Source organism: Papaver somniferum, chromosome 4 (genome assembly GCF_003573695.1).
Source record: "Papaver somniferum cultivar HN1 chromosome 4, ASM357369v1, whole genome shotgun sequence".
In the NCBI taxonomy this organism is placed as follows: domain Eukaryota; kingdom Viridiplantae; phylum Streptophyta; class Magnoliopsida; order Ranunculales; family Papaveraceae; genus Papaver; species Papaver somniferum.
The window spans coordinates 142,607,811-142,621,607 of record NC_039361.1 but is presented as its reverse complement, the minus strand read 5'-3'; the positions used below and the strand labels follow the sequence as shown (position 1 = coordinate 142,621,607).

Here is a 13,797-nt window from a genome sequence, read left to right as displayed (position 1 = left end):
TTTTGCTATTGGTAAACTCAAACCCTTTTATTTTTTGGCTCTTTATTTATTTGAATACAAGCCCTAACTCTTTTATTTATTGTTTTATTTTGCAGGTACACTTTTTCTTTGCACTTGATGAATAACAAAATTCTACCGGTGAACCCTAATTCTTTTGGTTTACTTATCTAATTGTTTTTCTTTCTTTTTTTCCGCAGGAATTTTTATTGTTATAAGAGTTTCTTGACGTACAACTTGAGTTCTAATGCTAGCTGAAAAATCATGGGAAAATCTCACGGTAAAGAATTATACTTTTGTTGTCACTAATATCCATTATTTAAAAATTATATCCATTTCCTTTTGTTACTCTGATATTCAACACAGTTTTACAGTTTCTAAAATTTTCATTCTTATGGAGATACTCAATCCAATGATTGAAGAAAAACTCACAGAGTTGTTGTCAGTACAAACTTTCATTCTAATATTTTCATTCTTTGTTAATATTTCTATTCTTACTTGGTTGTTTATGTTCTTGAATCTTTTTGGTGGTTGCTGCCAAAGGATATTTAAACTACAATGGCTTATATGGTTACATGGTGAAGGTTTATGATGGATATATTTAGCGGATGATCGATTTCAGTGTATTAACCATTTGATACCAATTTCCTCCCGTTTACTTGACACCATAAATTAATTGATCAAAAAAAAACAATGCATTAGTTCCATTGTCCTTGCTTAAAGATGGAGTGCCAACCATGCTACTTCCTCTTTTTTTTGAAGCATCATGCTACTTCCGATTTTTTTTTTCTTTGTTTTGATTGGGAAAGTTACAAGTACTCTCACAATATATGTGCGAAACCAAAATATGTGAGACAAAATATAAAGAATTGGAGAAAGGATAAGTATAGTTAAGTTTTAATCGGACAAGATTGTAGTCATTCACCATCTAGCATCATTGATGCATGTAAGACTGGGGAGACAATACCTGTCATCATATTCAAGTCAAAGTTGATTAGGAAACCATATTTAACTCACTGTAACATGCATATGCACCATTGCAAGCACAAAATTCTACATATGCCATTGTTATTAATTAAATTTCTTCGCATAACTTTTACATGTATTTAATATTTTAAATAAAACATCCAATAACAGCCTTTCCGTATGAGCTTACATCCTTGTCGTATGAGCTTACAAATGAGAATGCCAGGAATGAAACCTATGTACGTCCCAAATTGTTTCTCTATCGATCTCATATTGGTTATTAACTAATAATTATGTCTTGATTTGTGTACAAGGGTGCATCCCTTTTATCATTTCCTGTTTCTAGCGTACGGAACTCAAGCTCTTCTTTATCTCTATTATATTTGTTCCATCCAAGATCTTCACAACTACAATAAAAACTCCATATATTAATAGACTTGGGACTTCATAAAATTATTAATATATGTAGTTTATTAATATAGGGAGGTATACCCAAAAAAAGTTGCTCGATAATAACTTTAAACATGCTTGACAAATTGGAAATATTTTAGCTTCAACAAGAAGGTGCACATAGTAACGAGGTCTTAAGCATATGTAAATCAAAATATGCGATAACTATCTAAAAAATTACATCCTTTTCTCAAACAACTATAGATACATATTTTTCTTTATCTTGAATTTTGGTGTAACAAGATCTATAATATTCAAATTATATGGAAGTAAATTCCATATGGTGGGACTAAAAAAATCTATAAATATTAAAATGTGGAGTTTATCACTATCTATAACTGGCGCAAGTTGGGACCATGATTTTTTATTAATATATAGTATTTATTAATATATATATTATCAATATATGGAGTTTTTAATGTATATGAAAAAATAAATAATAAAGCCCTTCTTTGGTTTCCATGGGCGAATATACTTTCAAATGAATTATTCTTGAGGAATGTGGTTAGTAGAGGTTGATTAAAAAATAACCACAACTCTTAAAGAGGACAAAAGCTTCAATCCAGCGCCCTATAAATACGGAGCATGCGCTATATGTTTGTTCCTTAGTGGTGTTAGATGATTAGTAAAAGGTTATTTGAGGCTTGAATAGACAATGACTAAGAGGTCCATAGGAGTCATTGACATTCACTTCGTTAAATCAACAAGTACTAAAGATTATACGTGCAAAACATATCGAAAACAATTCTCTCCGAATCTCTTACTCTACCTACAAGATCGATCAGATATATGGAGGTCTTAATTATAACCATGAACTAAAACTACTGTTTAAATTTCAAAGCTTAACTCTTTATAAGTGTAACTCTTCTCTTTGGATCAGTATGAAATGCGAGAGTAATAGATCTTAGGGTTAATCATCCAAGTATAAAAGGGATTAGATGAATAATTAACACACAATTAGGCAATCCGATGATAAGTTGCATATAAAGGGTCATATGTACCATCTCCCTTAGGGCGAAAAAACTAGATAAATATGTACAGAAACAACACCAAAATTTCCATTATGATTAGGTCAAACATAATAATTTTATATAGCATTTTTATGAAATATCAAATTTGTATTTTTACAGTTTTATTAATATCTTGTGTTATAAAAATAATAATAATTCAAAAGGACGTGTTAAGTTGGAATTCATCTTTTTGATAAAATAATATGGCTCAAACAGGGAATAAAAGGAATAAACAATAAAAAAAAAATCGTGGTTTAAAGCTGTATTTTTACATAATTTAAGGATAAGGCCAAAATGGATTAAGTTTATACACAAACATTCTTATTTTGTCTGAAACTGGTTATAAATTTGTTATAATGTGTTTCTTTAGTTATAAAAAAATATAACGAGCTCAAACCGGATTAAATCTCTACAGATAAGAAAAAAAACTCATCCTTTTTTAATTTAGGTTTTTTTTTTTCTTTCTTAAAATTAGAGTGTAGTGCTATTAGTGATGATCCAAGACAATATCTGATTTTGACTCCGACCTCTGGTGGTCCAATTTGAAAGTACACAGACATAATTTTTACTTAATTTAACTCATAATCGTACTAAGCTTTACATACACTGATTTTATAACAATTCAATTCACACGGGAATTCACACATTTAAGATACATGATATTATATTAAGGGAATTCACGGATTTAAATACGCTTGATATATATATGGAATGCAAATACACACAGTATGTGTACAATGGTAGATGATATATGGGGTGTGCATGCACTTATACGAAAAGTCCATTATAGGTATTCTAGTTTTGATTTTCAATGGAAATATAAGCATGTTCCAGGAAATCTAGGATTGCATTTCACCAAGCAAATACTATGCTCATAATTTTCTTATAATTATCTGTATATTTTGTTCCTACTTTGTATTTGGTTTTATTTTCTCTTTTGTTGTTTCAATGTAATTTATTCTATGTTTGATGATTTGTATATAAAAATACTTTTTCATTGAAGCATCTAAAATTAATTTTTAGCATATTTATAGAAAAGGAAAAACAAAAGAATCTCACTAAACCTGCATAACACAATCACTTTTTCTGGTGGCTAAATTATCTTAGTAAAACATCAACGTTATCGAGACAGAGAAATTCGAAAAAAAATCAATCGTCTGAAAGATTTTTGAATGTATCGTGATCTCGGAGAAACTTCTACCGATAAAGTAAAGGCATATAATGATTGCATGGACCAAAACAGGCAAGAATATACTAAAAACAAAAGGATTAGCTCCAAAAAGTTTTAAAAAAATATCAAAATTTGGAGAAAAAAATGACAAAATTTATGAAATTGGAATAAATATGTTTTCATGTGATAATGTTGTACTGCAAGCCCTTGAATTTTTTTTTCAAATTAGTTAAATTGTATTTGATTTAATTAGTTTATTAAAAATTTTATTAGCTTTTGAAATTATAAGCTTATCAAAATTTGTATTGTTTTTTATTAGTATCGTTTATTTTTTAGCAATATTAATTTTAAATGTGGATCCATTATATGATGCGAGAAACAGGCCCATGCATAGTAATCTTTCTAATTTTTTTGGAGGTGGTACTGGTATGGATGCCTGTTTGAGCCAGAACAGTGCGTTGAAGTGGCTGGTGATGGATACATTTTTTTTTGTATTTACATGACTTGTTGCATCTCTTTGTTGTACAGGTGGTTACATTATTATTATTATTATTTGACATAACTGTATCCCCAATTCTCAATGGATTTCAATCTTCACGATTTTATGTTATCTTTATAATTTATGTTTTTATAACGTTTTGTTTTGTTTTTTTAGCACAAGGAAGGAGTTGAGGGATAATGTTGATGGTGATTTTTTTTCCTGAAGAAATGTTAATAATGATGGTCAGGTCGATATCTTAGTTAGTATTGTAAAATTATACAGACCATGAAAACTGTAGAAAGTTTGGAATATCATGGTACATGAAGTTTGATGAATAACTAAATCCCTATTATCACTGGTTAATCACACTAATGGGATTTATTGATTATTGTTTTAGGAATCACTGAACCATATCTAGGAGCACTTTGTTTGCTAACAGAGACAACTAAGATGTCATATTTCATTTAACGTTGACATGACATTATTACTTAATGATATTTGCTTATTAGGACATGTTTGATAATATTATTCGAGTTTGAGTAATAAGAAAATTGAAGATCTTTTAAAGAAGTCAATAAGAAATTTACCTATCTTTAAATCTGGAGCTACCAGTTTGCATTTTTTTTGTACAAAAGAAAAGTTTAGTGAGTGTTCTAAGATTATAAGTAAAACGTATAAAACTTTTTTTTATATATTTTAAACAGCCAATTTATTTTTATTTTAAGCAGTCAAATGGTTATATAAGACTTTTTCTAATCATTATATTTTATCCACACAGTGTATTCCCAACTATTCACTGGCCATCAGGTAATTATCTAAAATTGTTTTGGGAAACACCGCAACAGTATTAAAGAGACTTAGAGGATGAGTATCCAAAGGTTTTTAAGATTAGTTTAATTGATAAATGTTTGTGCTTTTGTTATTGAAAAGATATATGGCAATTGACAACTTAGAACCTTGCGTTCTCCACATCCAATTGAAAGTACCAGTTTTACTATATACTCTTACAAGATGGGGATGTTCTGGATTCAAATATACTATACAAGCTACATAATTAGCTAAGAACCAAAGTCACCATACCTTAGAGATTTCTTTACCCTATTAGGTGGTTGATCAACTGGGAAATGTTCAAAGCTAAAAACCAGCAGACCTTACTGGAATTTGTCGCCTATTTGATGATTTGCATGTAAAAAAAAAATTAGATTAATTTGGAGAGAAGAAAATTAAGAAGAAGACTATTAAGCTAAAAACTTCCATGTACATCACAATTATGATAAAATACCAAGATAACCACATGACATAACTGGGATAGAGAAATTTATAATATATAAAGTTTTTAAAACAACACTTTTTGAAACTATAATGTATGACGATCTCGGTGACACCTGTACTAATGAAATAATGATTGGGTGGACCAAAAGAGACATGAATATGTGAAATCCAAAGCAAAAGTAAAAATATTAGTTCCAAAAATCAAAGAAAATATTAAAAACCCATGATTTTCATTTTTATTTTGATTGGATTTTTATATTACTACGAATTCAATTAGTTTTTAGAGTTAGGATTGCATTTTTATTAGTGTTTTAATATTTTTTTGTTTTAATGAAAATAGTTTTAAAATATGCATATTAAGGAGCGTAATTATAGAAGATGAAAATTATACTTCTAGTAATTATACTTCTAGAAATTATAAAAATAAATAAAGAAGATGAAAATTAAAGAAACAAGAGGCTATCCAATTGCTCCAAGTAGTAGAATGTGTGATCTCCTCAAGTTGAAGTCTTTCTTTTATATCAATCCTTGTTTTAAATCTCCAAAGTCCAATATCAAGATGTTTTTCTTTTATATCAATTCTTGTTTTAAATCTCCAAAATCCAATACCAAGATGTCCATCAAGCCCATATGTAGAAAATATCCATGTAGAAAATCTGCTCAAAAAGTGTCTCCGCAAGTCCCGAAAGTTTTCCGGAAGTTGGCCGGAAAATGCACTGGCAAACTACCTCAGGTGACCGGAAAATGAATCTCAGTTGACTAGTCAACTAACAGTAACCTGTTAAAACTGACTGATGACTAACGGTCACTAACAATGTCTGAGTCAAAAGTTGAGTTGGGAACGATTCAGATCTGAGTCACCTTGGCCTAGGCCATTTTCAGTTTGCACATGCCATAATCTTCTACAGCGCCTGATTGCACATCACAGTTTCAGTCCATCCACAGTGGCGCTACATCTGTAGCTTCAGTCACCGCACTTCATCATATACCTAAGCTGCACTTCATTCAGTTCCTTCTCAAGCAAATACTAAATTTCAGTCTATAATGCCAACCACCAATACATTTCAAACAAGACCATCTCATATCCACCTGCGACATCATCATAGCAACAACAACAACACTTCTACAGACTCGGGCTATTTCAGTTCAAACAACATCCTAACACCAAAACTGCACCTGTAACTTACCATTATCACCAACAACAATATCTCGAACTCAACACCAACAGCTAATTCAACACCAAACCCTTGCAATGTTCATATAATCTCACTGCAACAGCTGAGTCTAGCCTCAGCACTACCACCTGCAAGTTAGGTTCAACAACATTATTTTCTGCAACAACTTCAGTACTAGCTCATGCCAAATTCTTCCAACAACACACTCAATTCATACAACCCATTCTTCCCTATAACTGCCATAGTACTCTTCCCGGTAATCTCAGTTGCAAGAGCACCACCAGTAATAGCTCCAACACTTCCTGCAATTTGAATCTCCCTGTATCAGGCTTGTTCTCTTCACTTCTAAACTGACCACTTCTGCCTAGTTCCAGTTCTCAGCACCACTTATTCTCTTTTATGTACTGCTTCAGTTCAGCTGAACCCATTTCCATAAGACTTTATGAACTGCAATCTGCCACTGCAAAATCCTACAACAACACCAGCTCTCATTCTCTGCAAGTCCAAACACCCACCAGACTACCAACACAACCAATCAGAAACTGTCATTGGTGCAACACAGCACCAACTCTGCCTCACTTTCAGTCAATCTTGTAGCTTCAAATCCAGTTACTACAACAAATATCACCTTCACTTTCATGTCAAAAGCAAGACTATCAGTCCTTGTTGTTCATCCCCTTGTTTCTCTGTAATCCTTCTCAGCACACCACTTAGCAATCAGCAGTACCCATCTAAAATACCACCTGAACCACCAACAACTCAATTTATAACTCTGCACCTCCACTTCTCAGCAATCGACTCAAGCTTCTCCCAAAACCTTCTCTCTTCCATCATCTGTTCAAACCAAATCACCCATTTCAAACAAACCCTAGTTATCTGATTCATACCCATCTTGGAATCCATGATCCAACCATTGAAACACAACCAGAACAAGAGTAATCACCAGCAGCAACTCCTTCTGTGCATAATCACGCAATTCAACAACTACCCATCACTGATAATTGCACATAAACTTTAAATCCAATAACTACCATCTTGTAATCTCTTCCTCTCACAGACCATCAGTACACCACCAAACCCTTGAACATCAACTCCACCTTCCCTGTCTAAAACCCAAATTCATTTACATCTAAACTTGATTGTACCCTAGACTAGCAAACCCACCTCTCAGATCCACTGGTTCCATCTTCTAATTCTCAAATCTTCATCTTCAACAACAAGGTTAACTCATTTCATGGCTTCAAAATAACATCAACAGCATCAGTGATAGCAGATCCATCTTCTCTTCATTTTTTTAACCTAGATCGAACACCATCAACAATTGCTTACCAGAGCCGCTTTTCTTCTTTATTATCTCTGAATTTCAAGTGTAATGAAGAAGACAATTCCCGATTGTGGGGTTGTAATGATTGAAATTTATATTGCCACCCTGCACTACTTGATAAGGCTAACCAGTTCATATATGGCTTGTTGGTTCCAGATAACTGACATGCCTATTCTCTTTATTGTTCAACTGTCAGTTACAAGAAACTGACATTTTATTCTTCCACTCCTTTGCTGCTTGGAACTGACATTTTATTCTTCCACTCCTTTGCTGCACAACCTTAGCGGGCTCCAAACATCACTCGCCTGTGAATTGACCTTTTTGTCCTTTTCGTTCCAATGTAGTACTTTCTTCTTCTTTCGCTCCAAATGACTCCAAAGTATCACATAACTCAAAATCAAACATAAGATACATAATTTACAAGAAAACTCGCAAAGAAAGCGTAAACAATAGATAAATATCAAGGTGTTTAAGACACATACCAATCATTTTCAAAAAGAGCAAACATGACCAGTGAGTCTCGTGTGGACGTACTAGAAATCAGTCATGAGGCTCGTAAGACTTAAGTCGCGCTCGTGAGTCCAAGGCGCGAGTTGTGCTTAACAGAGACCTAAGTCTAAATCATATCAGGAAAAGGGATGACCAGTGAGTCTCGCGGAGATGGTACTAGGAATCACCCATGAGGCTCATAAGAACTGAGTCGCGCTCGTTAGACTGAAGCTCTTGTTAATTTCAATTATTTGTGATGATTAAGATATTCTTAATCAGTTTGCTCAATAAAGATCTATGTTGTCTTTTTTGATTCAAATGGTCTTTTTTGATTCAAAATATGTTCAATTTGAGTATATTTCCAATCTTCAGTATACACTTTCATAGACTTGTTAAATCTTATATTAGTTGTTAATTTCAATTATTTGTGCTGATTAGGATGTTCTTTGATCTGTTTGCTCAATAAATCACTTCGTTGTTATTTCGATTAAAAATATATTCAATTTGAGCCAATTTCCTTCACTGTAGTGTATATTTCAATTATTTATGGTGGTTATAATGTTCTTTAATCAGTTTGCTTAATAAAACTCTTTGTCATTTCTATTCAAAATCTTTTCAATTTGAGCCAATTTCCTTCACTCTACTATATTAATCTTGAATATACATTCACAGAGACTTGTTAAATCTTGTATCGGTTGTTAATTTCAATTGTCTGTGGTAGTTATGATGTTCTTTGATCAGTTTGCTCAATAAAGCTCTTTGCTGTCATTTTGATACAAAGTGTATTCATTTTGAGCTTATTTAATTTGTTAGAGCATTGCTCGGTCGAACTCACAAGTGTTTTTATATCAAGCTTGTTGTCAAATTTAGTTGATCAAACCTATATGTTGATTTTTATTCTACTATTAGTCAAGTCTTGGATTAGGATAGAATTATGTAGTTGAGAATCGTACAACAATGCGTTATACTGTTTGAAAATGAAGATCAATCAAAGATTTTGGAGAACTTCTTTAACAAAAGGCAAGTGAAGACTGAACCACCTATTTCTCAAGTTATATCCATTTTTTTTTATCTATGAGACGATGTTGCATGACTAATTAGACTATCATAAGCATATCAAGAATTTTGAGTCAAGTTTATCTTGGTAATTAGTTCTCGATATAATGACTAAGCTTAATGAACATTTATTCATACTTGATGAATTTCGGTTAAGAACAATTTATTGTTCATAATCAGAATCATGATTCAAGATTATAATTCGAAAATAGCCTGGAACAGTGATATGTGTCATTGATGTTATTTGGGAATGTTTCGAATTGATTTAGAGAGAAATATAGAACTATTGTAAATCTAGATACATGATAGTATACATACCAGTTCACATACTGGGAGAACTGTTATATGTCCGAAGCCGCAATACATGTACTCAGTACACGTACCGCCATAGCTATAGTTGACAACAACTTTTTGGTACGCATACTTGGTATACATGCCTCAAAAAGTCTGTTGCTTGTGAACTAGGAATGGTACGCATACTTTGTATGCATACCGCAAAAGAATTGTTGGTTACAGAACCGGTGTGGTATCCATACACGGTACACAAACCAGAAAAGTTTTGTGAGCTCCTGAATGCATTTATATCTTAAGGGTATACATACTGGGTCATGTACCATGACATAAATAACTCACGAACAAGGTAGAGTACACGTAGTTGCCTTGTCAAATGATTTCAGATGCACAATAATTTATTTCTGTACGATATTTAGCTTTTGAATAACTTTATAAAAACACTATATATAGACATGATTGATCACATTATAACCTATGGTTGTGATTCAAATTTAAAGTCGTAAGTGCTATATGAAAATGATCAAGCTTATAGTTCAATCGGCTAGTTTCAACAAACCGTTTATGAACAATGTCTTTATACACGATTTGGTTATGGTTCTTCCAAATAGAGTGTATATCTTGATATGTTAACCTCAAGTCAAGTTTTTCATCTAACGGTGATTATTGTTTGCTTGGTTCCAAAGTTATCTTAGATTAAACCTAAAGCAACCTTGACCTTGAGTGTCTATAAAAGGAGAACCTCTAACAACTGAGATCCTTGAATCCCGATACTAATTTTGTGTGTCCTAGTTGTAAACCAGAGTCAATCTCTCCTTACAATCCTTCTAGGGTTTGGCGACTACAAAGTATTCATTGGGATTCGTGAAGTTAGGTTCATCTATCGTTATCTTGATAGTTAGAGTATCACGATCTTGTTCGATTATCGAGTTGCTCACTTGAAAAAGATAGATATAAATTATAAAGTTCTCTTATTCTTAGACTTTGTGATTCCATAGGTTTAATACTTGTGAGGTAAATAATAATCTAGGTTGCACTTCGGGTAGCATAAGTCCAGATTTTGAGGTTAGCTAGACTTTGTCTATTGCTATTAATTTTTCAGTCTCACCTTCATTTATGATCAACAAGGAGATCACACACATATGCTTATATGTGCAAGACAGATTGGTTTTAAATCTTCAATTGAGTTGAAGCAACTCTTAGGATGTAAAGGACGTCAGCTAAGGGAATCAATTGCGTAGAGTCCTACTGGGATTCAAGAGGCGTAAGGAATGCAACTGTAATTGAATTTATGTGAGGATTTAATTCTGTTTCAACTACATTCTAGTCTGAAGTTATAGTAGGCTAGTATCTGTAGCGGCTTAATACAGTTTGGTGTTCAAATATGGACTAGGTCCCGGTGTTTTTGTGCATATGTGGTTTCCTCGTTAACAAAATTTATGGTGTATGTTATTTCTTTTGCGCATTATATTGTTTATCTTTATAATTTAAATATCACAAATTGTACGTAAATCAACCAAATTAGATATATACATCCTTGTTTGTTGGATACGACTTGATTAATTGATCTTGGATATTGGTCTTTGGTACCATTCAAGAACTCTTACACGTAAGTCAGGTTCACAGACTAATCTCTGTAAACTTTTTGATTGTGAGAGAAAGAGATATAACTCTAAATATTATTCATTGATTGAGATTCATTAAGCTAAACTGTCGGAATTGTATTTAAGTTTTTCCATACATGTTGCCTAAGAAAAAGTTGGTGGTGTATTTTGGTACCCCCATGTTTTCATAATTCATTCACTCCAATGTAATAATCTTTAATATACATTTTATAGACTTGGTAAGTCTTATATTAGTTGTTAGAGCATATCTCGGTTGAACCCACCAAGTGTTGGTATGTCAAGTTTGGTTGTCATATTTTAGTATCAAAACTTATCTAGAATCGCTTGATTAAATACTAGAGTCAAATTCGTTTAGGTTAGAATAGAAAGTCTAAGAATATTGATACATAATAGTATTACTTTAAAGACCTGGAGAATGGGAAGAAATAAAGACTATAACGAAGACATCATCCTTCCACTAGAGGTTCGTAATATTGACTTGATCTTGTTTCCATTTCTAGCGTATCTTTCAAGTCGCGCTATATTGAAAACATAACATGCGAAGCTGTATATATTTTTATATAATACTCTAGTTATTAGACTTGGTCATAACAGTATGATCAAAGTATCAAGTAAACATATTACGAAGTATAAATGCTTATCTTTTGGAGAATGGTGTAAACGGTCACACCCCAGTTTGGGAAGCATGGTATAATCGATCACAACTTACATTGTGAGTCATGGTAGAACCGATCCCAAGAGCAAAACCGAGTTTCCAATATTCACATATTTCTTCTTGACTTGTGTGACTTTGGAATTAGGGTTTTCTAAGAGAAACTTCTAGACGTCAACATCGTTTGAACATGTACATAACTCTTATCATTTATTGTTCAAAGATATTCCTTGATGCTCAAGGTGATCCCGAACCGAAATATTGAAAAGCATTTAATTATGATTTTCATCATATACGTTTTAATTACCAGCAATTAAAACATATCCTCTGGAAAATATTATTAGTTAATGTGCTAGACTAATAATATAAGTTTTTTATTAGAGTTTTCGGAAATATTGGTTAACATTAATTGGAAATAGGAAAATCGAAACTAGGTACTTTATTGCATATCTTGAGAATATTTTCGGTTTTAGAATTTCCTTGTTGTCCAAACAATCTTGGTCTATAAATAACTGAGTTTGCATTTCTTGCAAACTACCCTAAGATCCAGGCAAACTTCATTCTTGTTATTTCTGGTGGATCCGTCAATCCGGAGAGGAAAGTGTTAGAGCACTGCTCGGTCTAACTCGCAATCCTTGCTATCTCAAGCTTGTTTGTCAAGTTTAGGTGTCAAAACTATAAGTCTTGATTTCTAGTCTACTTATATCTATGTCTCGGATTAGGATGGAATGTATAGTTGAGCTTAGACTTCACGACGTTCATTGATTGAAGACGAAGATCTACTGAGGAGAGATTGGAGGAACTTCATCAACAAAAATATATAATAAATATTGTGTATTTCCTTATTTTGGATCCTGGCTAATCCTGTAACTTCTGTATCCGGTCCACGAACGTCCGTGTCTTCTTCTTCTTAAAGAGTTCATAGGGTTTCCATAACAATGGTTTCCTCATCTTGTTCTCAAACATATATATATATATATATTGTTTCCATCCCTTCAAAAAATACATGGAGAACTCTTAAAGATCTCAGGAAGTTGTTAATCACATTAAAGGATGTGATTCGGTTCAAGAACTGGTTTTGAAGAAGATGATTGCAATAAAAGAGTACAACTCCTGGATTGCTGAATCTTTCAAGGATTTAGTTCATTTTCATGATGACTCAAAGGTCGATTTTGCTAACCTTCAACAGCAAATAAATCATCTTATTGATGGTCAGACCAAAATCCTTGAAAATCAAAAGGTCTTGATAAGAAACCAGAAGAAGCTCATCTCTGATTGCATCAAGGAAAGAAAACTTGCTCATATTGTTGATCGAAAATTGAATGTTCTAACTCATGAACATGAAGTTTCTACGGCCAAGAGGATCAAGGATATCACCTTTTATGATGGAGTCATACAGAGGTATGAAGTTATTAAAGAAGTCGATCTATTTATTTTGTCTAGGAAACTTCTTATGAGAATTTATTCTTGTTTTTGAGAAGGATAACTAGGGTTTGGAATAACAAATATTGTGATTACACATAGCTATTGCCAACGACTTTCATCTTGCAATGTTTTTAAATTTATCTATTTAAATTCTAAAGTTTATTTGGAAGATGATTTTGCATATATTGCAAAAATATTATGGGATATGTGTGTTTACGTCCGTGAACTATGATTATCTCATATGTCAAAAGTTAAGTCTATTGTGTCATTATGAAAATATTGATAAAAGATAGAATGAACTTTTGAATATTCCGCAGTATTGATCTTTCCATGATCCACTTTTATGTGAAAGTATTGTATGGCTCCGTAAGTTTTCTTATGTTGAGCATTTCCGATTAAATTAATCATTTAAG

The 13,797-nt window shown here is 32.4% G+C and overlaps 1 non-coding gene and 1 pseudogene across 1 annotated transcript; both read right to left on the bottom strand.

Annotated features, from left to right (window-relative positions):
- Window positions 1–13,797, bottom strand: part of LOC113273223 — a 138,555-nt pseudogene that overhangs the window by 109,189 nt on the left and 15,569 nt on the right.
- On the bottom strand, window positions 896–978 carry LOC113276931. Its single transcript, XR_003324718.1, has one exon. It is a non-coding gene; the product is annotated as a small nucleolar RNA U31b (small nucleolar RNA).